We start from the raw sequence: 25,285 nt of genomic DNA, 5'->3' as shown, positions 1-25,285 counted from the left end.
CTAGTTTCACATATTTGTATATTTAGCTTTTTTTAATTGAAAGAGCAATGCTTTTATAGATTCTCGAGACAACATGAGTTATGTTTTGAATGAAATGAAAGTTGTACGTATCTTTCTTTCATTTGACTCAAATATGTGGATATTTGATGATTGATTTTGTAGGATAGAAAATTGCAGTTTGTGCACAGTACTAACACAATCAATAAATATTCAGTCATATTGTCAACAATTGTGCTTTTAATATTTTCTGTTATAGTTAATTATTGACAGAACAGTGGGAACCCAATGATCTTCTCAGGGGAATTGCCAGTAGTATAAACTTTCAGTTCCAAAACCTATATACATTAATTCACTCAGAGACTCAAAGTTTGAACACTGGTTCCTTAAACAAGTTTAATGACAGTACAGGAATACAATAATAATGTAAGAAACCAGTTTACTTTTTGTTTTCTGTGTGGAAAACTACAAGCTTTGTTTTTGAAGGTTTTTTGTGAATTATCTAGGGGCCTCATTATGAGTAGGTTGTTGTCCTGTATCCTTAGGGTGGTCTTTCTCCAAACTCTTCGCCTTTTGCCTTTTTCTGATTCTTGTTGTTGGCCTTTGGACTCTGAGCACATTATCACTGTTAAACGGTGCTAAAATGCATATGCTGATCTCCTACACATGATGAAATTGGTGTATAGCTGATTGCATGTTTAATATACTGGTAAGTCCCTTGTATGTGGTATGCCATATACACAGGGTCTCTACCTCAAATGCTACTTGAGAGCTGCAGCACTGATTGTGCCACCCACAGAAGTAGCCTTTTAAACCTGTCACAGGCCTGCCACTGCAGTGCGTGTGTGCAGCTTACTGCCACTTCAACTTGGTATTTAAAACTACTTGCCAAACCTTAAACTCTGCTTTTATTATATATAAGTAACCTTTAAGATAGGCCCTGAGTAGCCCTAAAGGGCAGGGCGCCATGTAACATGTAACAAACAGGCAAATTCGTTTTTCAATACTACGAGGCCTACCCCTCTCATGGGCCAGCAGTGGGAATTCCTTAATACACATTTGAGCTACTAGCTGTCCTTACAACCCCATACATGACATTATAGTATGCCTTCTAAATCACCAGTTGCGCTCTTGCATTAAAGCAACACTGGGTTTTATTAAAGAATGACAAGGAAGAACACTATATCTTTCCGAGATTGTCATCTCCTCCTTCACACCATGACCATATATTCCTGACCCATGACCACCTAGTGCATGATTTGACATAATGGTGTTATACTACATCCCACTCAGGGTCTACGGAACAATAATAAGAGGGACTTTATATCCACATAGCCCCCCTCCAAGATGACCACTGAGCATACCCCTCCTATCTTAGTATTGGGCATTACATCGCTATTGTATCACTCGATGATTGATTGGCACATTACACTAGGTCTGCCCCTGCCCTTGTATTGAAGACAGGAGCAGTAGTCTATTAGTCAATAACTTTATGCCTGTCCGGCACAACAGAGTACTAGATCGGCCCTGGCTGAAGCTTGAGAAGTATAACACCTGCATTATATCATTGCATCTCACCGTTAGTAATAGTGAAAAACTCAAGATTTATACATTCATCCTGCTCCAAGATGGCGGCCAGAGAGAGTCACTTTCGACGCAAGATGGTCTTCCACTTCTGCCTGGTCGGATCCACGTCCAGGTCACCAACCCCGTCCATGGGACCCATTTCCCCATACGAAGATGCTTATATACATTGAATATACAGTGAAACTCCGACTTCCAGGAAGGCCGGGTGAGGGGTAGGCCGAACGTGTGATCACGCGCGCCAGACTGTGAGTATAACCACTCTGAACACAATATCAGAAACACATGAGTAATGACATAGAGTAACTATATTCTTAACAGCGGCGCCTGTTTATTTATAAGTCTAGGTTCCCCGCAGTGTACACGGTCCTCTGCCTAGACCTAAGGAGCACATAAGCTAATTCTTGGGGGTAAGAAATGTGGGCCACTCGACCCGTGGATTGATCTCAATAGAGATGTGTGACATTCATTTTTTTAAACAATTACAAATATGTGTTGTGTTGTCTAGTCCAATGCATAAATACATGGTGGTTTGTCTTGCTAATGATGGGATGCGAAACCTTCCCATGTTGAGATACACAGATGTGAGACCTCCATATATTAAAAACTATGCACAATACTCATTAATGAAAGCATATTATTCAGAGAATGATACAATGTGCTGATCCCCCATTATGTACTCCCCTACTAGCACACAGTATTCCTTTTCTTGTGGATAGTTCCATTGCTTTCATTGGTATTATTTTTCTTTTAGCTGTTTCCTTTTCTCCAGGTTGGATTATAACGAAAGTATATTTGGAGTACTTAAACCAGATGCTGTTCCACTAGAATAGACGACGTACTGTAACATCTCCACACTTTTTTCAGACCCACAGTAGGATCTTCACCACAGTCGCTGGTCCTGAAGTAACGCCTCAGATCCATCTGTACCACCAGGGCATGAAACATGTTGATATAATCCAGCATAAACAACAATACTTCTATGCTTTATTCACCAGACAGTCATGCTTCTTTACCTTGCACCAACTACTCAGTTTTTATTCCCTTTTATAACCTCCCAGAGGGACCCCTTAATGTACCCTTCAGTTAATTTTAAATTCACACATACACCCCACTGTTGAGCTCCACACACCCACATGCATCATCACAGCCTTTGCTATTAAAAGATCTCTGTCAAAGAGCATTTGTGGCATTGCAGCGCCGGCCCCACGAGGAGCAAAAAGCCAGATGATGAAGCTTGACACCCACATGGGTGTATGAGGGCATCACTACCTAATTAGGAAGATCCCCTCCACATTATTCCAGATATAATTGGTTTTTATTTGTCTTTTCTTCTTCTCTTGTCAGGAGCAAGTACCCCACTTGTGGTAGTACAATTTACAGCCCCTTGAATGTAACACAACTGGCCACTGGCAGCGAGTGAATTAAGGACAAGACAAATTGGAGATGGTCACAACAGGTAAAACAGAGCAGCAACCATGATACTGTGCATTATAATAGTTAAAGATGCATTGTAAGGGAAAGAGAGTTGAAAGTGTACATTGCTTGATCAGTCGACACTAGAGATTATCAGTAGAAGTTCTGTGTTTACTGGGATGCTGAAAGCTGAAAAGGAGGGAAATCTGGTATAGAATCTTATGGTGGAAAACTGCAACTATAGTGACTGGCATAAACAGTGGACTATGTTGAATATTTATAAAGGTATGAGGGTTTTAACTTATTACACACAGCTGTGTACTAGTCCAAGTACATTGTCAAGTCTTCATGGGCCCATGGTCAGGCGATATTCCACTTTTGCGTTATCTTCAGCTTATGTTCTGACATTAAGCTACTGGTAGTTAATAATCAATTGGAGAAATCGCAAAGTGACCTAGGATCAAGTAATATCAACCTAGGATCAGTTTTCCTAGGAAGACCCCATCAGAACTGATGAGGTCTTCAGTCTAGTGATAAGAATTTGAATTAGTTTCCAGAGTAGAGTACAATGGATATCTCTCCCATACAGAAGATAATGGATTTGCATGAAAAAGAGAATGAACAGCAGATTTTTGCGGAATTCTCCTAGGTCTTGGGTAATGAGAGTAGGCCATAGGAAGTGTCATTTGAGATATCATCAGTGATATCATGGACCATGTCATGAGTGATGTCTTTTGTGAGATTTTGAGCAGTTCATTGCTGGGGCATAATTTACAGTTAGCTCAGGTAAAAACTATACCTGCTGAATTTCATTGGTTTCATATGACTGAAATCTGAGTCTAACTGTAACCTTTGGGTTTTTCAGTCAATTTCTAACGTTTTCAAATTCCATTTCTAAACTATTATGTTGCTCTAATGTTTAGTTTTTTTACTTAACCTGTATGGTTTATTTTTAATGCTTAGGGCCCTTGAGTGACAAAACTGAATTGGGACAGCAAATTGAAAGGAGGTAAAAAATAAGGGACTAGGGACAAGCAAAGGAGAGGGCCAAAGGAGAGTGGAAATGGCTGAAAGGAAGCAAGAAGTGACAGAAGCACAAGCCAGACATCAAGAAGTAAGGCACTGATTAACTACCGGTAATTCTCATCACTGTTAGTCCTACTCGTCCGCGACGTGCTAATAAATGAGGTAGTATGCAATTACAAACAGGCAACAAAACAGGAAATGCTTACTAACCCCACCCACCATCATGCCAATGGGTACAATACAATATCAAACCCTCTGTAATTCCTGAAATACCAAGCAAAACAATGGCCTGATATAGGGTGGATGGGTGTATATTATGACTGGATTAGGAACGAGTAGGACGACTAAGACTAATAAGGATTACCCATAAGTAATCAGGGCATTACCTCTACATCCCTCGTACTCGACCCGGTCATAATAAATAAGTTATACCAAAGCAGACACCCAAATAGAAGGCCTTTGAAATAGTGACATAAAACAAAAAACATTCAGGATATAAATACACCACAGTGAAACAATGCCATATCCATGGAACAAAGACACAGTAAAAGGAAGCACCACAGATTGCAACACACCACTCCCAAAATCCAAATGAGCAGTGCGAGCACAAGTGAAACTGGAAACTCTAAGAAACATAACTTCAGACTCCCAAGGTCCTGTACGGAAGATCACAACAAAGGGTACGCCATAGTATGCGGCCCATGAAGCTGACATTCCCCTAGAGGACCCTGTCTGGACAAAGGCTGAGCAACACTAGACAGAGCCCTGTTATGCCAAAGAATTGATGAGAACAACCCAATGCCCAGGGTCACTTCAGAAGCAGCTTTCCATGCCCTGCAAGACCAAAAGACTGCAAATGACTGAAAAGCAGGAGACCTACCTGTCCACACAAAAAGGCATAGCACACGTAACACCAAGGGTGAGCAACAACTGCTCTCCTGGATTAATAAGGAAAGGACAGAAAGAAGGCAATACCAGTTCCACAGAGGCAGGAAATCGAATCTGAACTTTAGGGAGGAAGCCAGCAGCTATTGCATAAATACAGCATCCTCCAAGAAATGAAGATATAAAGGAGAACACCTCATAGCAGAAAGCTCCCGTCAAGCCTCTTAGTAACCAGGAAAGTTCCCATGAAGGACAGCCAAAAATAACTGATGACAGAGTAGAGTCCCTACAAAAACCAGGCACCACCGAAATAGGGTGGGCAGGCAAACCTAGCCTTCCCAGAGTCTGCAGCTCAACCACAAAGGGCAGAGGGACCAGCGGACAATGGAACACCGCAGAGGAGATAGCCTCTGAAGCAAGAACCAAGTGGGTCCCACAGCCAAAACCATCACCAACGGGAACCAGGATCTCAGAGGCCAAAACAGATGAACAGCCACCACAAGCACCCTCAACCACTTGACCAGCAACCAAAATGCCTGATGAGGGGAAAGTGATGGAAGGCTTACAGTAACAGATGAGGTCAAGGGATCAGGAAGGCAGCCACTCCCCAGACTCCCACCACCAGAGACCAGGAGCAAATGGCGGCAGAAGAGCATTGGGCCTGGATGCAAATAAAACCACTTCTGGACAACATAACTTTCTGCAGACCATGGAAAAACTCTGGGTGAAACACATGAATTCAGTGAGGACGGTAAAACTCTGAAGAGAGCATTCACTGCCAGATTGGCCGTACTCCTGATGTTTTGAGCAGACATGGGAAGAGATGGATCCCCACTCAAACCAACTTAAAGCATCTTGAGCCAACCTGTATACTGTTGCTATATTGTGTGACTCGGTCGCTACGATTGCTGTAAAGCCCTCTGATTTCTTCATGTCTGGCAAGCGCTATATAAAACTTCAATCAATAAATAAATAAATAATAAATAAATACAACTCGCCTCTGCACAAGCCAATGAATTACCACGAGAGCTGTCCAACCATATTGTCGGATCACACCAGAACATCACACCACAACAGGTGGGAGCACGAAGCATCAAAGGGCCCATACCACAGCCGACAAACCCTATCAGGTGGTGGAACGAAAGGCCCCCAATCCAATAAAATGGGCACAAATGGATTATGGACCCCCAATAGTGCCCCAACCAAGAGCACGGGCAACCACCAGCAGCTCAGGCGAAGGAGAAGGTAGAAACAACCATGCTCCAGGAGAGAGTCAATGAGACCAGCCACCACAGCAGGCAGCACACAACCTTCAAAGATATCGGGATCCCCAAAGACAGATCTAGAAGCAGCAACTGCATAAATGATGAATGCACCACAGCAATGGCTGAAGGTGCATCCTGGCCCACATCATCTTAAAAAACCAAAGCTGCCATGAGCTCCTTTTCCCCGAACACTGAGCCAGAGCAGCCGACTTCTGAGATGACAGCAACAGCACCAATCTCTGCAGGTCCAGGAACCAGAATCGTGGCAGGAACACCTTGGCCACAACTTAGTCTAACACAGTTACGAAGAAAGACATCCAGGGATATATAAATAATTTTCACCTTTATTTTCCCAGGAACTACTGAACAGATTAACACAATTTAAGCAAAAGGCTCAAGTGTGAACTGAGGACTACCTCTTTGCCCAATTTGGTGTAATTCCGTTCAGTCGTTCGGGCTGTAGCCGTGGCAACCAATGCAGACTCATTCAAGTCACCCATTGGAGGGCTCACTTTTTTAAGTGGGAGGTGTGGCCTCTATGCCAAATTGACTGTCGCGCCACTGAAGAGTGCAATGAGCATGAACTGCGTCCGGGGTGAATCGACAGGCATGCTGTAAATTGGATCCGCCCACCAAGCTGGCTTTTACCTCATGTAGGTTGCTGCGGTGGATGTTAGAGTGCGTCTCCAACAGGTGGGAACCTTGGAGCTTTGATATATATAGAATTTTTTCACGTTTTCTCCCACTGCAGCGCATTGGATACCAGCCAGGTGCATGATGGGATCAGCAGTCCGTGGCAGAGGCTGTTGAGGCATCGGCACGAAAATGAGCTGCAGCTGGGCCCTTCACCACTGGGTAGGAGGAGCCCTATAAAGACTTGATTGGAAAAACTGGCGAACTGTGGCATTTGAAAAAGGCTCCATGCCGAAAACGGTCATGCCGATCACTTTTTTAATGAATGTCTTGATGAGCCCCGCTGTGTCCCTCACTTCTTTTGATGGAAGGAAGTTTCGTGGCATATTTTGCGTGCAACCTGTAGCGCGCTAAGGGGGACCCTTCCTACAAGTGGCTGTGAAGCTTACAGAACGTCAGGGAACTGATTTATTTTCACTGAGTTATCGGATCTGCACAGCCCGCCTCCCTGACTGTGTTCTTCAAGTAGCTGCTGCCAGCTGACGGTCCGAGACTTCTCGAAGGGGCGCATGCACTGTCACTGCACCTCCGGTCTTGGGGACTCAGGGAAAAGGAGGCTGGGAAGTAGGGGACATTAGGACATTTATCCCCCAGAATTTTTGCAAGATTTCTCCCACTGCAGCGCATTGGATACCAGCCAGGTGCATGATGGGATCAGCAGTCCGTGGCAGAGGCTGTTGAGGCATCGGCACGAAAATGAGCTGCAGCTGGGCCCTTCACCACTGGGTAGGAGGAGCCCTTTAAAGACTTGATGGGAAAAATTGGCGAACTGTGGCATTTGAAAAAGGCTCCATGCCGAAACCGGCCATGCCGATCGCTTTTTTAATAAATGTCTTGATGAGCACCGTTGTGTCCCGCACTTCTTTTGTTGGAAGAAAGTTTTGTGGCATATATATATATATATATATATATATATGCGTGTAACGCTCCCTGGAGCACCGAACAAACAGCACAGCCAGGCAGAGAAACGGACACCACTCCGGTAATTTCTGCAGCAAAATTCTTTTTTATTTTATCATGTTGAATGCAGTGTCAAGGGTGCCGCGATCCGACGCGTTTCGGCGATCCTGTATATATATATATATATTACCTACTGGCGGTCAGCAGTAGGTAATTGTAGTTAGGACCTATTATGCATAAGAAACCCGCAACATTCTATTGCCAATAACTTTGGCGCCGATTGATGAATCTTCTCGGAATTTTCCAAACGTTTGGCCAGCTCTGTTCCAATCCTTCCCTGAAAGTTTGCGGGTGATTAGTCAAGCGGGGATGGGAAAAAATAGGGTCTCAAAACGTCTTTTCCTGTTTGTATCCTTCCGGAGGCAGGATGGCGGCCGTGTAGGAGGCCGATAGCAGCATCAGCGAATCCTAGGCTGATAGCAAACTGAGAGAACCTCCCCATATTAATGTACGCGAACCACCCGTGAGCTGTGGTGGATAAATATAAGCACTCCTAACCCCCACTTATGTCAGGTCTTCGAAGCTCTCATAATACTCGCAGGCTGTCTCGTTGGAGGTTTGGACCCCGACTGATTGAGCGTGTTGTCCTGAGGCATCTGACTCACCTGATCACTGGGAGCACTCATCACAGAGAGAGAATGGCTCCGAAAAACACGGCAAACTCTGCCGGCATTAAGGGTGATTGATTGATTTGATTTGAAAATAATTTATATCGCGCAACTAAAACCCTAAGGTATCAAGGCGCCTAACAAAATGAATCAAAAAGATGGCAGATCAAACTACAAGTATGCGAGCGCAAAAAGACGGGTCTTCAGGGCCTTTCTAAATAACTGCAGGGTGGGGAGAGACCTCAGTTCCACAGGGAGAACGTTCCACCACTTGGGTGCCAGGTTGGAAAAGGCTTTACCACCCCACCTAGCTCTTCGGATACGCGGGACTGATAGAAGAGCCTTGTTAGAGGAACGTAAGTTCCTGCAAGGACTATAACAGGACAAGATGGATCCAGATCCTATAAGGCTGTTTCTTGCTAGAGCCCTATAGATCAAGCACAAGGTTTTAAACAGGATGCGATCCTCCATGGGGAGCCAATGAAGCCGTTTTCTGGCCAGAGTGGCCGAGGTGCCCCGAGGTAGGTCCAAAGCAAACCTAGCCGCTGCGTTCTGGACCACCTGCAAGCACTGCAGCAGGCTTTTATTCAGTCCTGCATACAGCGCATTGCAGTAGTCCAGGCGAGAGCCCATTAGAGCAACTGCCAGTTGTTTCCTAGCTTGCTGCGAAAGATAGTGCCTGATCCTCCTCAGTATGCGAAGGATGCCCCAACAGGTGGAGATGGTCCTGTTTACCTGTTGACACATACTGAGGGTAGGATCGATCACTACCCCGAGATTTTTAGCAGATGCAGCAGGGACAGGACATGCTCCCAGTGAATCTGGCCACCAATCGGCTGACCATACCTCCTCCTTACCTCCGAACACCATCACCTCGGTCTTCTCCCCATTCAGTTTCAGCGAATTGTGAATCATCCACTGTCCGACAGCCTCCATACAAGATCTAAAATTGGAGGCAGTCGGAGTAACTGACTGGGAGAGAGAGACGAGGATCTGGGTGTCATCCGCATAGGAAACTACCTCCATCCCAAAAGATCTAATTAGTCTGGCAAGGGGGGTCACATAGATGTTAAAAAGGGTCGGTCTTAACGCCGACCCCTGAGGGACCCCACATTGCACAGACAGGGATGGAGATAGAAATTTACCCAGCTTCCCTCTTTGCTCTTGTTTATCGAGGAAAGAGGTGAGTAGAGCTAGTGCCTCCCCCTGAACCCCAATCTCCCTCAGGCGAGATGTTAGCACTGAGGGAGAAAGGGTATCAAAGGCGGCTGTAAGGTCTAAGAGGATCAGGAGGGAGGTCTGTCCCCCATCCACACACATACGGATATTATCCAGTACTATGGTGAGGGCAGACTCTGTGCTATGTTCCCTCCTGATTCCATGCTGGGAGGGATCCAAACAGCCAGAATTTTCCATAAAGGCAGCAAGATGTTTATTCAGATGGATTTCTAGCATCTTCGCGGGGGCTGGGAGCAGTGAGATGGGACGGAAATTCTTTAGTACCGCAGGGTCGAGAGAGGGTTTCTTGAGTAAGGGTCTTACAACTGCATTCTTCCACTGCTGAGGAAAAATACCCTCCCTCATGGCCCTGTTCATGATGTCTACAAGGGGGGGTAAAAGAGAGTTTCTACACTGCTTTAGGATCTTAAGCGGGCAAACATCTAGAGGAGAGCCAGATTTATTTTATTAAGAAGTGTCTCTGCATCCTGTAGGGATTGAGAAGGGAAGGATTCCAGGCACCATGCCTGAGGTTTCTCCGAAAGGGCAGGGTCCAGGGCAGCAGGGACCGCGGGCTTGGTGGTAACAGGTCTCAGCAACTCTAGAGCGGTATAAATGTCCAGGATCTTAGTCTGGAAGAACGAAGCAATATTGTTACAGAGCTCCTGTGACGCAATCACCGGGTCCGGGGTCTGAAGGGTAATAAGGGAATCCGCTATCCTAAAGAGCTCTTTAGGAGACGAAAGTGAGGAAGTTAGGACAGTAAAGTATTCTTGTTTTACCCTAATAACTTCCAATTTATACTTTCTTATCAGGGTCTTATGGGTTTCCTTATCCTTTAGATCCCAGCTAGTATGCCATAAACGCTCCTGTCTCCCTGTCGGAGTAGTCTTAAATGCTCCGTAAACCATCGGGCTGAAGGTCTTTTCCTAGCAGAATAACATGGCCGTGTGGGGGCCAGTACTTCCAGAGCCTCTGTAATGGTCTTATCATATTGTAAGACAGCCGACTGGACATTGTCCCCCAGGGAAGTAGACAAGCTAGATATCCAGGGTATGAAGGAACCTTCCGTGATATTATTCAGGTTCCTACGTAATTCCGTCTTACTCGGAATATTTCTAAAACCATCCAAGATCGGACAGGACATAGTGAATGGTACGGCCAGGTGATCTGACCATGACAGAAAAAAGGAATCTTTTACTGTCAACCTCCGATCGTTGGAAAAGATTCCATCGAGCGTGTGTCCTGCTCGATGGGTGGCCGCTTTCACCAGTTGGGAAAGTCCACAAGCTAGCATAACATCCAACAGGGAGAGAGTGTCATGGGTCTCTGACAGCTCAAGATGAAAATTAAAATCTCCCAGAACCGTTAGGTTTTCACAGCCAAAATAGGGTTCTAGGATGTGAAGCAGTTGCTGTCCAAAGTCGGCTCTAGGGCCTGGAGGGCGATAGACCAAAAGTCCATTAAATGTGAATTTATGGGGGCCTGTCAGAGAGAAATAGAGTGCTTCAAAGGTGTCCCTGGAAACCTTGACCGGTGTAATGAGGCAGTGGAAGCACTCTTTATAGAGAATAGCTAACCCCCCTCCCACACGGCCCGCTCTGTCATGCCAGGCAGTACCCCTTCGGGACTGCTTCAATTAGGTCAGGACCAGAGGAGTCCTTTGCCCATGTCTCCGTGACAAAGACCAGCGAAGGCTTCCCATCAAGTACGAGCTCCTTAAACATGATGTTGTTCTTAATAAGTGAGCGAGCATTAACAAGAATACAGTCTTCTTGCAGCGTATTAACTCCTATATCAACCGGAGAGTATGATAAATGAGTGGAGGGAGGTAGACCAGAGCCACTGGGGCATGCCAGAAAGCAGCCACAGTGAGGAGATGAAAGAAGATATTCAGGAGAGCTTCTATGATAACACGATAATCTTAAAGGCTTGAGCCTTAACATCTCCTGTAACGAGTACTTACCGGCCGATGGGCCAGCCTCATTTTGGCCAGCCGTCCAGCCCGTCCTTAGCGCGGACGGGCGCAGACGGGCTGGACTCTGGCGTGACTCCGGCGTAGCGACGGCTTACACGCTGCGCGCACACGCTGCGCGCCATAGGTCCGGTTTATATAGGGCTCTGGCTAGTCCACCTGCCTGCTAGAGCGCCCAATAGTGCAGCGCTTCCCCAGACCCACCCAAGATGGCGCCCACCAATTTTAAAATGCGAGGGTCAGGGCCGCCTGAATAGCGGTGAAGGCACAATTTACAATGCTGAAATGCGGACGGTGAGTAAAACCAGGGGATAACTGTGCTGAAAAATAATGCCTAAATAAAAGAGAAAAACGCAAAAGCGTCTTAGAGCGAGCGCGATGCAAGTATTATGAAGCCACAAGCCACAAGGGTGCTACCACGGCTTGCACGCTCCGGGGAGAGGTGCAGGCAGCTTCGGGATCGGGAGTACTAGAGCAGACGCCCTCGCCCGGTCCGGCGAGACGAGCAAAGGGGGGGACCTCACTGTAGAGTTGACCGCCGCCATCGTCCATAGCGAATATGTTAATTCGCGGAAAAGAGCCACAGCCGTAGGCCCAGACGGGGGTGCCCTCTTGTACGGAGAAAGGAGCAGCGGGAGGAAAGGATGATGAGGTGAGCATGAGTGTGCCTGAGTCCCCAGGGCCCCTGGCTCTAACAGCCCCAACAGTTCCGGACACAGGGGACTTCACTGCAGATGGGTTCCGCGGGTTGGATCTAGGGATGGGTGGCAGTATTGATTGCATACCAAAGGAAAAAGCATCTCCCCTAGTGGTGGATCAGTCTGTGGTCGGGACTGTAGATAAAGATCAAGATGCACCAGGTTTGACGCTGGAACTAAATGGAATTACACATAATAAGGGAATGCTGCAATCGGCTCTGGAAAAAAAAACAAGAGGTATGAGTTTGGTCTGCAGATGGGGTCCGCGGGTTGGGTCTAGGGATTGGTGGCAGTATTGATTGCATACCAAAGGAAAAAGCGGCTCCTCTAGTGGTGGCTCAGTCTGTTGTAGGGACTGTAGATAAAGATCAAGATGCACCAGGTTTGACGCTGGAACTAAATGGAATTACACATAGTAAGGGAATGCTGCAATCGGCTCTGGAAAATGAAACAAGAGGTATGAGTTTGGTCATAGAGCTAGTTCACATTGATAAAGATATGCCCGAGTGGGATAAAGAGCCCAGTGACTGTTTTTTTCACTCTCAGATGGGGGAGAATGGTCGGAGGGTGATCAGAGTTCATCACCTGTTACTAGTAATTTAGATTCTGACCCCGAAGAAGAAAATTAACCGGACCCTCCCATAACAGCTAAAAAACAATACTTAACTACAGGCCAGAATCAGGGGAGGAGAGATCTCAAGTGGGATTATTCCTCTACTACTCCACTGTCAGGCCAAGGAATGGATATTCCCCAGTCTCAAATCAGTGCTATTCCATCGACACTTGAAGTGATACATCAGGCCATCCTTTCTCACAGGGAGGAAACACGGCAGAACAGCCGGAAAGCACAGCCAGCAATGAGGAAGATGCAAGGGACGGTCAGAAAACTCTCCAAGGCATGCTCAAATATAGGGGAAAGAGTGAGAAATATGGAGGAGAGAATAGTGACAACGGAGACAGAAGCCTCCAGTGCGTCTGCCCAGGCCGAGATGCATACTTCGCAAATCAAGGACATCCAATGGAAGTTAGAGGAATCCGAGAATAGACAATAACCTCATATTTCTGGGTGTCCCTGAAGGAGTCGAAGGGCAGGAAGCAAGAGCATACATAATTAGTCTCTTTAAATCTGCCTTCCCTGAATTGAGCAAATTAAACTGGGCGATTGAGGTTCAAAGGGCCCATCGCATTCCGTTTAAACCCCGAGTGCAAGCAAAAGAGGGAGATAAACCCAGGGCAATTTTATTATTTCTGGGCAACTTCCTCCTAAGACAGACCATATCAGAGAAGGCCAGGCCGGAAGCAAGGAGGTCAAGTGAGGGGGTCTCGCCTTGACTTCTGCCACTCAACGGTAGAGAGACGATGGAAATTGAGGCAGCTAATAAAACCATGGGATAGAAAAGCTACCTAAACTCATTTCTGATCATAGCCCGCTAATCTTGCAGTATGATATTGGCATCTCATCCAGGACTTATTCCAGATGAACCTTTGAGAAGAAGTTATTAGCCAATCCGATATTTGTAGAACACTTAAGGAAATGGACAACAGAATATTATGACATGAATCGATATAGCGCTAATAGAAATAGTGTCTTGGACGCATTTAAAATTGCCCTGAGAGGAGAAACTATAAGTTTTGCCGCTAGACTAAGAAAAAAGGAGCAGGAGGATGACGAGAAATTAATCGCCCAACTTGTAGTGGCAGAAGAACATCATATAGAGGATATTATTCAGGGCAATGATGCTACTGAGAGACAGCAGAAGATTCTGGCTATAAAAGCAGAATTATGCAAGGGGATAGCACAGAAAGCGGAATACGAGTATCAGAATCACAAGGGTAGATTTTATGAGACAGGGGAACAGGCAGGTAAACTTTTAGCGCTAAGAATCAGGTAGGGTTTCAATAGGAATGTAATAACTGATATAGAAGAGGGCGCCCAGAATTATACAGAGCCAGAAGACATCATAAAGGTGTTTACATTTTTTTACCAAAGGTTATACACGAATGAGACGCATTCTGATTGTCCTAATTTAGATTTTAGGGATGAAGGCCCCTTGCTGGCAGCGAAGAAAGAACGATGCTTCATAAGGATATTGATATGAAAGAGGTGTTGGAAGCATTGAAGGAGCTAGCACCAGGGAAGGCTTCGGGCCAGATAGTATCCCCCTCAGAGTGTACAAAAGTTTTCAGAATGAGATCATTCCCATACTGGTGGATCTATTTAATGGTATTATTTATTCTGGTGAGGTACCACATTCGTGGAAGGAAACCTCAACATAATATCCTATGCAGATGACACGCAACTGATCCTCTCCCTCACCAAGGACCTCTCACTGTCAGATGCAACCTCCACCAGGGAATGAAGGCCATTGCCGACTAGATGGAGAATAGCCGCCTTAAGCTGAACACAGACAAGACGGAGATCCTCATCCTCGGGCCCAACCCCTCAGCACGGGACAACTCCTGGTGGCCCGCATCGCTGGGGACACCCCCCACCCACCAACCACGCACACAACCTGGGAGTCATCCTCGACTCAAAAATCACCATGACCAAACAAGTCAACATTGTCTCCTCCACCTGCTTCAACACCCTCCGTATGCTCCACAAGATCTACAGATGGATCCCGAAAGACACTAGGAAAACTGTCACCCAGGCCCTAGTCAGCAGCAGACTCGACTACGGAAACGCCCTCTATGCCGGGGCCCCTACCAAGCTCATCAACAGACTGCAAAGAATCCAGAATGCCTCTGCACGCCTGATCCTCGATGTCCCATGCTGCGACCACATCACCCCCATCTGAGGAACCTGCACTGGCTTTCTGTCAACAAAAGAAACTCCTCTAAGCTCCTGATCCACGCACACAAGGCACTCCACAAGACCAGGCCAACCTATCTTAACAGTCGACTATCCTTCTACGTACCCAACAGGAAAGCCGCTCCGCAGACCCCTCCCTGGCTACCATCCCACGCATCCGTAGAACCACAGCCGGAGGCAAATCCTTCTCCCACCACTCTGCCAAGACCTGGAACACCCTCTCCCTCATCCTACGACAAACCGAAGACCTTCTAACCTTCAGGAGACAACTCAAGACCTGGCTGTTCGACCAGTAGCAACAGCACCCCCCTGTCCCGACCCTCAGCACCTTGAAACCCTTGTGGGTATATAGTGCGCTTTGCAACTTATTTGATTGATTTAATGATCGGTTCAGTAGGAGAATTCACACAAATTATGATAAAGAACAGAGCCAAGGTGCACCTGAACAGAAACCATGCGAGATAGCCTCTGACCTGGCATTGTCCATTTGGAAAAAAATTAATTGTTTCTTCACGTATTACTCAAACCACCATAGGATAATGTTGGTTAATCACAAATGCAGTCTGAATGTGTGAATCAATCAATATGTATATTTGTAGAGTGCTACTTGTCGCCCGTGAACATATCTCGGCCCTGGCAGGTTCCAGTTGATTAGCCGACTAGTTAGTTCTTCCTGGATTATCTGAACTCTGAAAGAGATGGTGAGGTCCGTAGATGAAAGGGTAGCTCATTCCACATTTTTCTTGCTTGGTGGCGAAGGTGCCACCTCTGCATGTGCAGGGTAGATGAGGACTCGAGAAAAGTGTCACGGAGAAGAGGTGTCTGGTGGGATGATGGAACTACAAGCAGGGTATTAAGTAGGTGGGTCTGCAGTTGTAAACGTCATTGTATGCATGGGACTGGAGCTTAAACGGGCCGATTTTCTGTACAGAGAGCAAGTGGAGTTCCTTGAGGTAGGTGGGTGATGCAGATTTGTCTCGGGAGGTCTAAGGCGAGTCTGGCTGGGGCGTTCTGGATTGTCTGTAGTTGTCAGAGGTGGTGAGCTGCGATCCCTGTTAAGAATACTTTGCTTTACACCAGTCGCCTGGACCTGAGGGGCAGGGTGAAGGTGTTTACTTGAGCTTTAGGGTTACCATTTCAATATCTCACAGAGCAACCAGCGGATGAAGAATCAGCAAGCATTATTTGAGGTTTGACCCCATTAAAGGATGCATAAAGGTCCTATAGGACAAGTAGGTAAATACTGCTATTGTCTAGGAGATCAATCTGGTTGTCAACCTCCAAGACAGTCACATCTGAGGTGCAGCCTCATACTCAACTAGAACACCAGCATAAAAGTGTTGTGTCAGGCCGGTCAGTCTTAGGGTGGTCTTCCGTCAAACATTTAGCCTGGACTCCTCCTATTTTTTCGGATACAATTCCTGTTGGTCGTAAGAGTCTGTGTACTTTACAACTGCTAACTAGTGCTAAAGTGCTTGTGCTCTCTCATTTAAACATGTAGAATAGGCTTACACCTAATTGGCATACTAAATTTACTTGGATGTCCCTAGTAAAGTAGTACTACACGTACTATAGAAATATAGTGATGCACCCAAATTTAAAGCAATATTGAAACTGAATAAAGTCCAGCCAGATTCTTCAATTTTCTGTGTATTTCTTCCTTTATTTATAAATTTCAACTTGTGTTTTCATAATCAGAATGTTACAGCGTCAGCCAACACATTTCGTCCACAGCTGCAATACAATACAACAAATGAATACCATGTCCTCTAATATATTTGAAAACAAATTTTCCAAGTATATAGGAAACCCTTCCGAAACAACAACCTATGGGGTATACGCACAAGAACTGCAGCTAACTATCATTTGCGTTAGCGTTAGTTAGCAGCAGTGTTCTTAACGCAGTCTATCACCAAAAACTATTGCCCTATTAGCAATGTATTTACAATACATGGCGATAGTAACAGTTAGCCACAGTGAAAACTGCTGCTAACCCTAGCACCAAGGCCTCTAGAAGCACAAACAACCTATAAGACCACCTCACATGAAAAATAAGAAATAAAAACAATGGAATGCAGAATGGAGCAGCCAGGAACAAGTGCAGCACAGACGAACAACCCCCTGATCCCCTCAACAGCCAGGATGACCAGCCAGAGTCCCAGGGAAAGAGTAAATTCAAGGCTACATTTATGAAAAGAGGCACATTGCTGAGAAAAACCAGTCATGCACTCCTTGCAACACCCTTGCATCCAAAACCTTGAAAGCGCAGACGGACCCTGGGGCCCGGAGGTCTCCTTGGGCCTGCATCTGGGACCCGGAGTGGGATGCGGAAGTGCTGTGGAGTCTCTGGTCCATGCCGATAGACATGGTGGTGCTGCAACCACCCTTACCTGGTGGTGAAGACTGGCATGTTGCATGGACACAAGTTGCTAACCTGTGTGAGAAGACCACCTCACACCACATGGTTCTATGAATGGTAGCAGCGCTGCTGCACACAAATGTACGGAGGTCTGCATCGCACACTACGTGCCACACCTACACCGGGGTGCATGGAGGAGATTATCATTGGTGGGCCGTGCCTCTCTGCATCACAGGCTGTAGGATGTTGTGCTGGCCAGACGCTTTAGAGAGTGAGGCCCCTGAGCTGTGCCAAACTTGTATCGTGGGAGCACAGCAACTTTGCACCTACGGTGGCCCTGTTACATCACCTGCATTTGGAGTTTCCCCAGCAGGCTTGGTGGTGACTGCTGTACCCAGGCTTGTGAAGTCCCATCTGGCTGAGGCTCCTGCTGGCCGACTCACAGATTTGGAGAGAGCACAGTGTATTGAGACCCGGTGTCAATGTCCATGTGTCCAGAAGGTGGGACGCGTAATGGAGGAGGCCTGGGGGTGAGTCAGGTCTGGGCCGTATCACCAAGGGTACGGCACATGACTGGTGAGGGACTCCACTAACTGGTTCAAGTCGCAGAGATTGGACATTGGTGGCAGCGTTGGTCCCAGGGACACAGGCTGGTTCTGGCGCAGGCTCTTGTGTATTCAGCCTGTTCCACTGTTACTCGCTGGGGAACATGGTATATGGTTGGCACTGTTAGTTCGGAAAAGGGAAATGGGTGGTGCGGCCTTTCCTTGTCCCCTGTTAGTTTGCTTTTGGGTGTGTGGAGGACTAACCCTTAGTGGACTTCCTCTTTCCACAGTGCTGTGATATCTGGTTTCTGCTGCTGCTCAACCCTGGACGCCATGCTGCCTGCCATCTAGCATCACCAAAGAATACCCTTGCACCCAGAGCCTGCTGAAACTGCAAACATACTTCCTGCCACCCAGTCCACCAACAGCCAACTAAACCAGCTCAACTGCATCTTCTTCAATGTGCGATTCGTCCACAAATACGCCACAGACATCTGGGACCTCCTTGACGCCACCTCTTCAGACATCGCCTTCTTCACGGAAACCTGGATCATCCTCTGGTCTGGAACGGCCCCCATCCCTGACGGCTATAACATCACCTGCAAGGACCACCCTGACCATCCAGGAGGAGGCATTGCCATCATCTACAAAAACACACTCCGACTGACCACGTACTCGAATAACCCACAGGTGACAATGGAACACCTCCACTTCCAGATCTGGACCAACCCCAACAACACCCTCTGTGGCACCCTCGTCTACAGGTCCCCGTACCATGAACCCACATTAACCAATACTATTGTAGACCTCATTGCACCCCAGGCTCTCCGATCCACCAACTACATTGTACTCATCGACCTCAAATTCCACTTGGTCAACCCCAGTGACCAGAACACCACCCACCTACAGGGGAACCTAGCCAACATTGGACTCAAGCAGCTAGTCACTGCACCATCCCACACAGCCAGGCACATGCTTGAGCCTATCTACAGTCACACCACTGTACTCTCTTGAACCGGCCATCATTGTATACTTCACTACTTCATCATGCCCACCGTACACCACTGCCATCATCGCCCTGCTTTGCAGCTGAATCAAATCCACCGAAGAACTTCTCGTCCACTCCCTCAGCTCCACCACTCTGCCATTTCTTACAGACAACAAAACGGCAGTACGCATGGATCTCCAACTGTGCCGACACCCTGACATCCCTCAAGAAAAGACAAGGCAAACAACACTACAAGAAGGCCAACTGGTTCACTCCTGTACTCCACTAGTCTAGACATACCTCTAGACATCTCAAGAAGAGAGTGAGTCACAACAATACCCTTGAAACTCACACAACCTTCAAATCCACTGTCAACGCACACTACACAGAGGAAGAAAAAATCCCTTGGATTGATAGCTTTTGTGCAGGCATATGTCCCTTCCTACACAACATCAATCAACTCCACGACATCATGGCACAAGGGTGCACGTGTTGGCACATGACAACCATTATGCGTAAATGTAGGGGAAAACTACAAGGGGCTCATTCATGAGCCCCATCAGACAGTTTAAAGCCGCTGGTGCATAATTTTCTTGACGCACTTTCAGCGTTAATTTTGCACCACGTTGCGCCATATTTACAAAGTGACGCATCTAGGAATATGCATTACCTTGTAGAGCCCTGTGCCACATTATACCTGCATCAGGCATGATGTATGCATGGTGGGTGTTCCCACACAACCAAGCCTCATAGGAGTGGCGCAGTATAAACCATCAGATTTCACTGATGGATTACAATAATTCTAGGTCGTCATTCGGTCAGAACCTAAGGGTGACGCAGTCCCAGAGGGATAAACTGGCCTCATACATTGCTGCAGTTGTGTCACGCTTGTGACACAACTAAGAAAAACAATGTGTGACATTAGCGCTGACAGATACGTAAGGTTTCCAGACGTATCTGTCATTAATTGAGACATGGAACGCTGTACAGTGAATACAGTGAATCCATGGTGTCGCAAAAAGGGTGCAGTGAAAGGTGTTGCAATGCTTTTTAGTCACAGCCATGCAACACTTTTCATGGATGAGGCTCCATAAGCACCATGCAAGGAATTCCTTGTAAATATTATGTAGTGGGGTTAGCAGCAGTTTTTGCACGAGAACACCTACCTTGCATTTCATTTTCATGAAGTGCCGCTAAGAGGCACAGCTTCCGGATAACGGGTGGCATGGTCCACCAAGACCAAGATTAAATTGTTGTCTAAGGATGTCATGGTTTCCAGTGGCCCTACAATATCAATAGGGGTGCTCACCACAGGAAAGTGTTGGAGGGGAGCCATACACTTCCCTCCACTCATGCCACTTGCCAGGCAAGTCTGACAAGATCTGCAGTGTGTACCAACATGCCTTTTCATTTAGGGCTAGTTAAAGTGGGTGATAAGACTCTGATAGTTCCAGGCGCATCCCAAATTTCCTGCTAAAGGCACGTCATGAGCCAGACTCATTAGGAAGGTCCTGTGCCATGCAGGTACCACCAGCACACGGTTACACCAGGATCAGCAACATAAAGGCTTACTATACAATAATCAATTTTACCAATAAATCAGATGTGTTCCAGAATGATCACCTGCTGCCTGATCTGCAGCTTGTTGCTGGAATCATGAAGAGATAGACATTCCATCTGCCTAGAGGGACCCCCTTCCTGCTGCCAATGGGCAGCTCCTGTAGTTCTCCCAGTTGGGCTACCTGCTACCCTGTGTGCTCCATGGCATCTCCATCAGGGTCTGTTCCTTCTTGGACCACGGGAACTACTGGAGGTGGTTTCCCACGCCCCTGCCCTTCCTCTTCCTAGCAGGCACCTGGGCCACTGTTTCAGGCTCCAGGTCTTCTTGATGGCCCCTACTGACTGCCATTTACCGAGTGGTCACACACGCCCACTCAGGCACACCCAACTTCTCCAGATGAGCCTCCTTCCATGGGGAACTCTCCAAGCCATTGCCAAGCATACAGTCAGCAGGCATGGATGACTATCAAGGACCTTCAAGGAACCTGAACTCCCCCACACTCATAGGGAACCTGTGCCATCTTGCACAGGCACTCAGACTTTGTCGGCACCAACTACTGGGTGAAGCACATTGGGAATAATCTGTTCTTCAGATACCCATTGACACCTGGCAGATGTCACAGTGTCTCCTGTGTCTCTCAGTGCCACCAACCTCCTACCATTGATGATCACCCACTGCCTGTAATTTTGGTGTTCTTAGTAACCCTGGGCGTAGTTCGCGAAGTAGCGCTACGCGAAGTGCATCTCGCACTACGCGAACTTCACGTAGCACTACGCGAGCTGCATTTTCAATGATTGCACAGTGCGAACAAGCATCTGGCACTGTGCAATCATTGAAAACGGAAATTTGCACAGTGCAAGCTGTAGTTTTCTGCCGCTCGAGTAGATTTTTACTCGAGCGGCAGCTTTCTCAACGCGAACTGGTAGTTTCTCATCGCGAGCGGTCACGAGCATGCACGACCACTCGCAATGAGAAACCTGACCTCCCCGCATTGAGAGTCTCACCGGGATGTAATTTTGCTTGCTCGCGGTCGCGAACATGACGTTGAGGACCGCGAACAAGCAAAAAATGACCACTGCACTACGCTACGCTGCACTACGCGTGTTCGTACTGTGCTACGTGCAGCACGCTTAGTGCGAAGTTGCGCAAACTTCGCAAACTACGCGAGCGTTTCGTAGTGCTTCGCCCAGGGTTAGTACTTAGGCAGATAAGATCCCTGGACCACCTCTCTGTATCCTAATGAGACAAGGGTCATGAACTGCTGGCTCCCCACCCTCACAGGAACACACTCCTTCCCCAGCGCTACACTCACTAACCCTGGTTATTGATGCACCAGTGGGTGCTGGTGGTTCCTTGGGGCACTTGGGGTCTATTGACAGGTGGCCCTCCTGATTACATCTATGACACCTATGGGGACCCCTGTTATCCTGCCTGCCCCAGGGGGCAATGGGTGTTTAGAACTGGGGGACTGGGAATCTATACCCAGGGTACTGTTTTGAGGCCCTTGCCAGAACTCTTTTTGATTACCCCTGTCTCCCCTACTCTTATGCTGGGGACCGTGCCCAGCCTTGGCTGCATTACCCATATACCCCTTGTGAACCCTGGCACTAGTCCAGTGGTCTACCTCCTGAGCAAGCTTCCTGGGGTCAGTCAACTTGCTATACATTAGAGACCAGCGCAGCTCTGGAACAAAAAGACTATTCAAGTGCTCCAATGCAAGTAAGTTATACAACCCCTAGTAGTCAGTTACCTTGCTCCCCTTTATCCAACCATCCAGTGCTCTGCAATAAAGGTTCACACACTCCACCCATGTATTGGACTCAAGTTTTCAAAATACCTAAACTTCTCCCGGTATCGTTCAGGTGTGAGCCCATACTTGAGGCATAAAGCCTCCTTCATGTGGGGATGGGTCAGATTACCTGCCTCATACAAAGGAGTCAGGGTGTGCCTCCCAGTTGCCTCTAAGTGTTTCCACAACCCTTCCCCCACTAATGCTACTCAGGGACCTCATTCATTCTCAGTGCTGCTTCATAAGAGGCAAACCATGCTTAAATATCTTCACCCTTCTGGAAATTTTGCACTAGGTTTTTGGGAATGTAAACTTCACCCCCTTACGCTGGCTGTACACTGCCACCATTTGAACTGGACTCTACTTGCTTAGCTTGTTCAGACAACTGGGCAAACAAGAATGCGGAATAAATCTGTTTCGTGTTTGTTAACATATTTTCTGTGCTGATATTATTGCAACCGTATAATATATGAGGCTAAGTCAAATATATTAAACCCTGTCAAATATGGAAACTTTTGTGTAATTATTTTTCAACTGCCTTTTGGCGGTGTTGGACAATGTTCCCACTGATGGTATGTGAACACATTGCTAGGATTACCAGATGTTTGCAAAAAATGCAATTGACCATAATGCTGATAACAATACATTGATTTGAAATCTGATGAGCTCTCCAATGTTTCACTATTAGAAAAAGGCAGCAGATTTTTCTAAATCAGACAACATGTTATTTACTGTTTGAAAGTCCCAATTATCAGAAAATGTACTTGAGGTAATGATATCACTCAATATTTTAAATAAATGTGACATTTTCAAATTTCTGTCCGGCCAAATATATCGAAATCAACCTTGTTCCAAACTTTACCATCCGGTATAGGAACTGCTGTAAAGTTAACTGATGATAAGTCTCTTTATTCTCGATGAGATGATTGATGTGGCTTTAAAATTAAATGTACCTTCTGTGTTTCAGAGCTAAGTCGAATGAAAACTACCCATATTCTACCCATGGTGAATTCAGGTAAGTCTTTTTAAGAAAGTTCAGAGAGTCTTTAACTTATTGCTTGCGTGATTTTTGAGCTGACGTTGTTTCATGTTCACTTGGATCCAAAGAAAATGTATCAAAGTTTATGAAGTACCCAGAAGCAGTTTGATCAATTGTTGGTATTGCGTCAGGATTTGTAGAAGACTGTGCTTGTTCCTGTTAAGGCATGTTGATGTAGACATCTGTATTTGGTCGAATAGCAATTTGTGTTTCATTTTGATTCTGAATTCAAATTTCAGGTTCCCTGGGAATGAGTTCCATATCATTGTTGCGTAGTCCTTCATTCTGTGCAGGTGACTCTATGAACGTGATGAGTCTTTCTGTTTGAAATTCTTGAATAGTGGCGAGAGTAGGGCGTCTGCCTCTTTGGAGTCCACGTGGCCTACTGCTCAGTATCGCCCACATAGTGTGGTTTTATTAGGTCGATTGGGACAAATATTTTCTCCTTTTTTCCGGCAAGAGGCGGCAGAAGTACAGTAATTAATCGTTTCACTGCTTGGACCTGCAAAGGTTTTCTGTAGGATGGCCAACATTCTTTCTTGTCCGCTATTTTATCCCTGACCAGCTCCCTGACATTTGGGATCCAAACAGGTCTTGCTGTGACTGATTTGATTTACCCAGTAGTGGTCTGCTACAGGTGGACATTACTTTGTTGTGTTCCGGATTCCTTTAGATCTTGTAAAACAGCCAAACAATTATGGATGTCAAAAGGCTTTTCATCTGCCACTGCGCCTTCACAGTCAAGAACAGATACCCACATTCTTGTCCCAAATATTACCTCAAATGGAGTGATCCCCGCAGAGAACTTCTTGGCAAGCTGTTGAGATCTCGCTGTATGCCATAAAGATGTTTCACCCAGCTTTCACCCATGCCTATTACTCTAGCTGTTAAAGACTGCTTTAAGTCTCCGTTTTTCCTCTCCATGACCGAATTCCTTCGGAATGGTACAGAGAGGAGTACCGTAATGCTACACCCAATCCTCGCACGGCCTCCTTGTAAGCCCGAGAGCTAAACACAGGGCCCTGACCAGAATGTAATGTGCCAATTGCATATGTCCCTATGAAGACTTTCAAATCCTTTATAACTGTTCAAGCGTCAGCCGAGCACTGGGGCCACACCCATTGGAACCTTGAACAGGAATCCACTGCTAGCATGATATGACTTTTAGCCCCATGTCTTTTCAAGGGGCTGCAGTGGTCTAGGTAGGCACACGCTAGTTGTTTGTCAACCATTAAAAACGGCTTCTGCACTGGACGTGTAACAGTTGAACCTTTCATCTGCAGGTGCAGGTGGAACCTTTCATCTGCAGGAAGATGCCGCATTTCAAGATATTGTCTTTAGTCGGCTTTGTTAAACCAGGCCACAAATAGCGTTGTTTCAATAAAGATACTGTCACCATAACCCCTGCATGTGCGGAACCTATCTCTTTGTGTGCTGCTAGAATAAAATCTAACCTATGATCCATGTTTGGAATTACTCTATTCCGCACTCCTGGAATCTGAGCAAATGGATTATTATTGGCATCTAACTTGCAGGAGTACTTGAGTGGAAATCTTTTTGGTACTGCACCGCTGTTTTTGCGTGAAGCAAAAACAACCACCCTAAACTCACCATCTATTTTTGTTTTAGAATGAGTGATTGCAGCTACGGAAGCCGTGCCTACAGCCCCCTCTCTGGCTTCATCCGCCAATGAATTCCCTTCAACCTGAACGCCATCACGCTGATGACAGTGTGTGTATCACATGAGTCCTTAGTGGTTCAGATTTCGACTCCACTGCTTGTTCCCATAGCATTGTATGCCTAATTGTGCCACCTTTAGCATCTTTGAACCCATTTTGAACCCAGTATTGCAAGTATTCCCCATTTT

General features: G+C 46.5%; 1 long non-coding RNA gene across 1 annotated transcript in view; it reads left to right on the top strand.

Moving 5' to 3' along the window:
- LOC144826319 (uncharacterized) overlaps positions 1-25,285 on the top strand; it is a 552,161-nt gene that overhangs the window by 201,871 nt on the left and 325,005 nt on the right. Inside the window, exons 2-3 of the long non-coding RNA XR_013609784.1 lie at positions 2,929-3,040; positions 23,347-23,394. This is a non-coding gene — a long non-coding RNA (uncharacterized LOC144826319). The remainder of the gene's footprint in view (positions 1-2,928; positions 3,041-23,346; positions 23,395-25,285) is intronic.

The sequence above is a fragment of the Lissotriton helveticus genome, chromosome 3_2 (assembly GCF_964261635.1).
Source record: "Lissotriton helveticus chromosome 3_2, aLisHel1.1, whole genome shotgun sequence".
Lineage (NCBI taxonomy): Eukaryota > Metazoa > Chordata > Amphibia > Caudata > Salamandridae > Lissotriton > Lissotriton helveticus.
The sequence above is the reverse complement of the archived record's forward strand: the minus strand, read 5'-3'. Positions and strand labels throughout refer to the sequence as shown.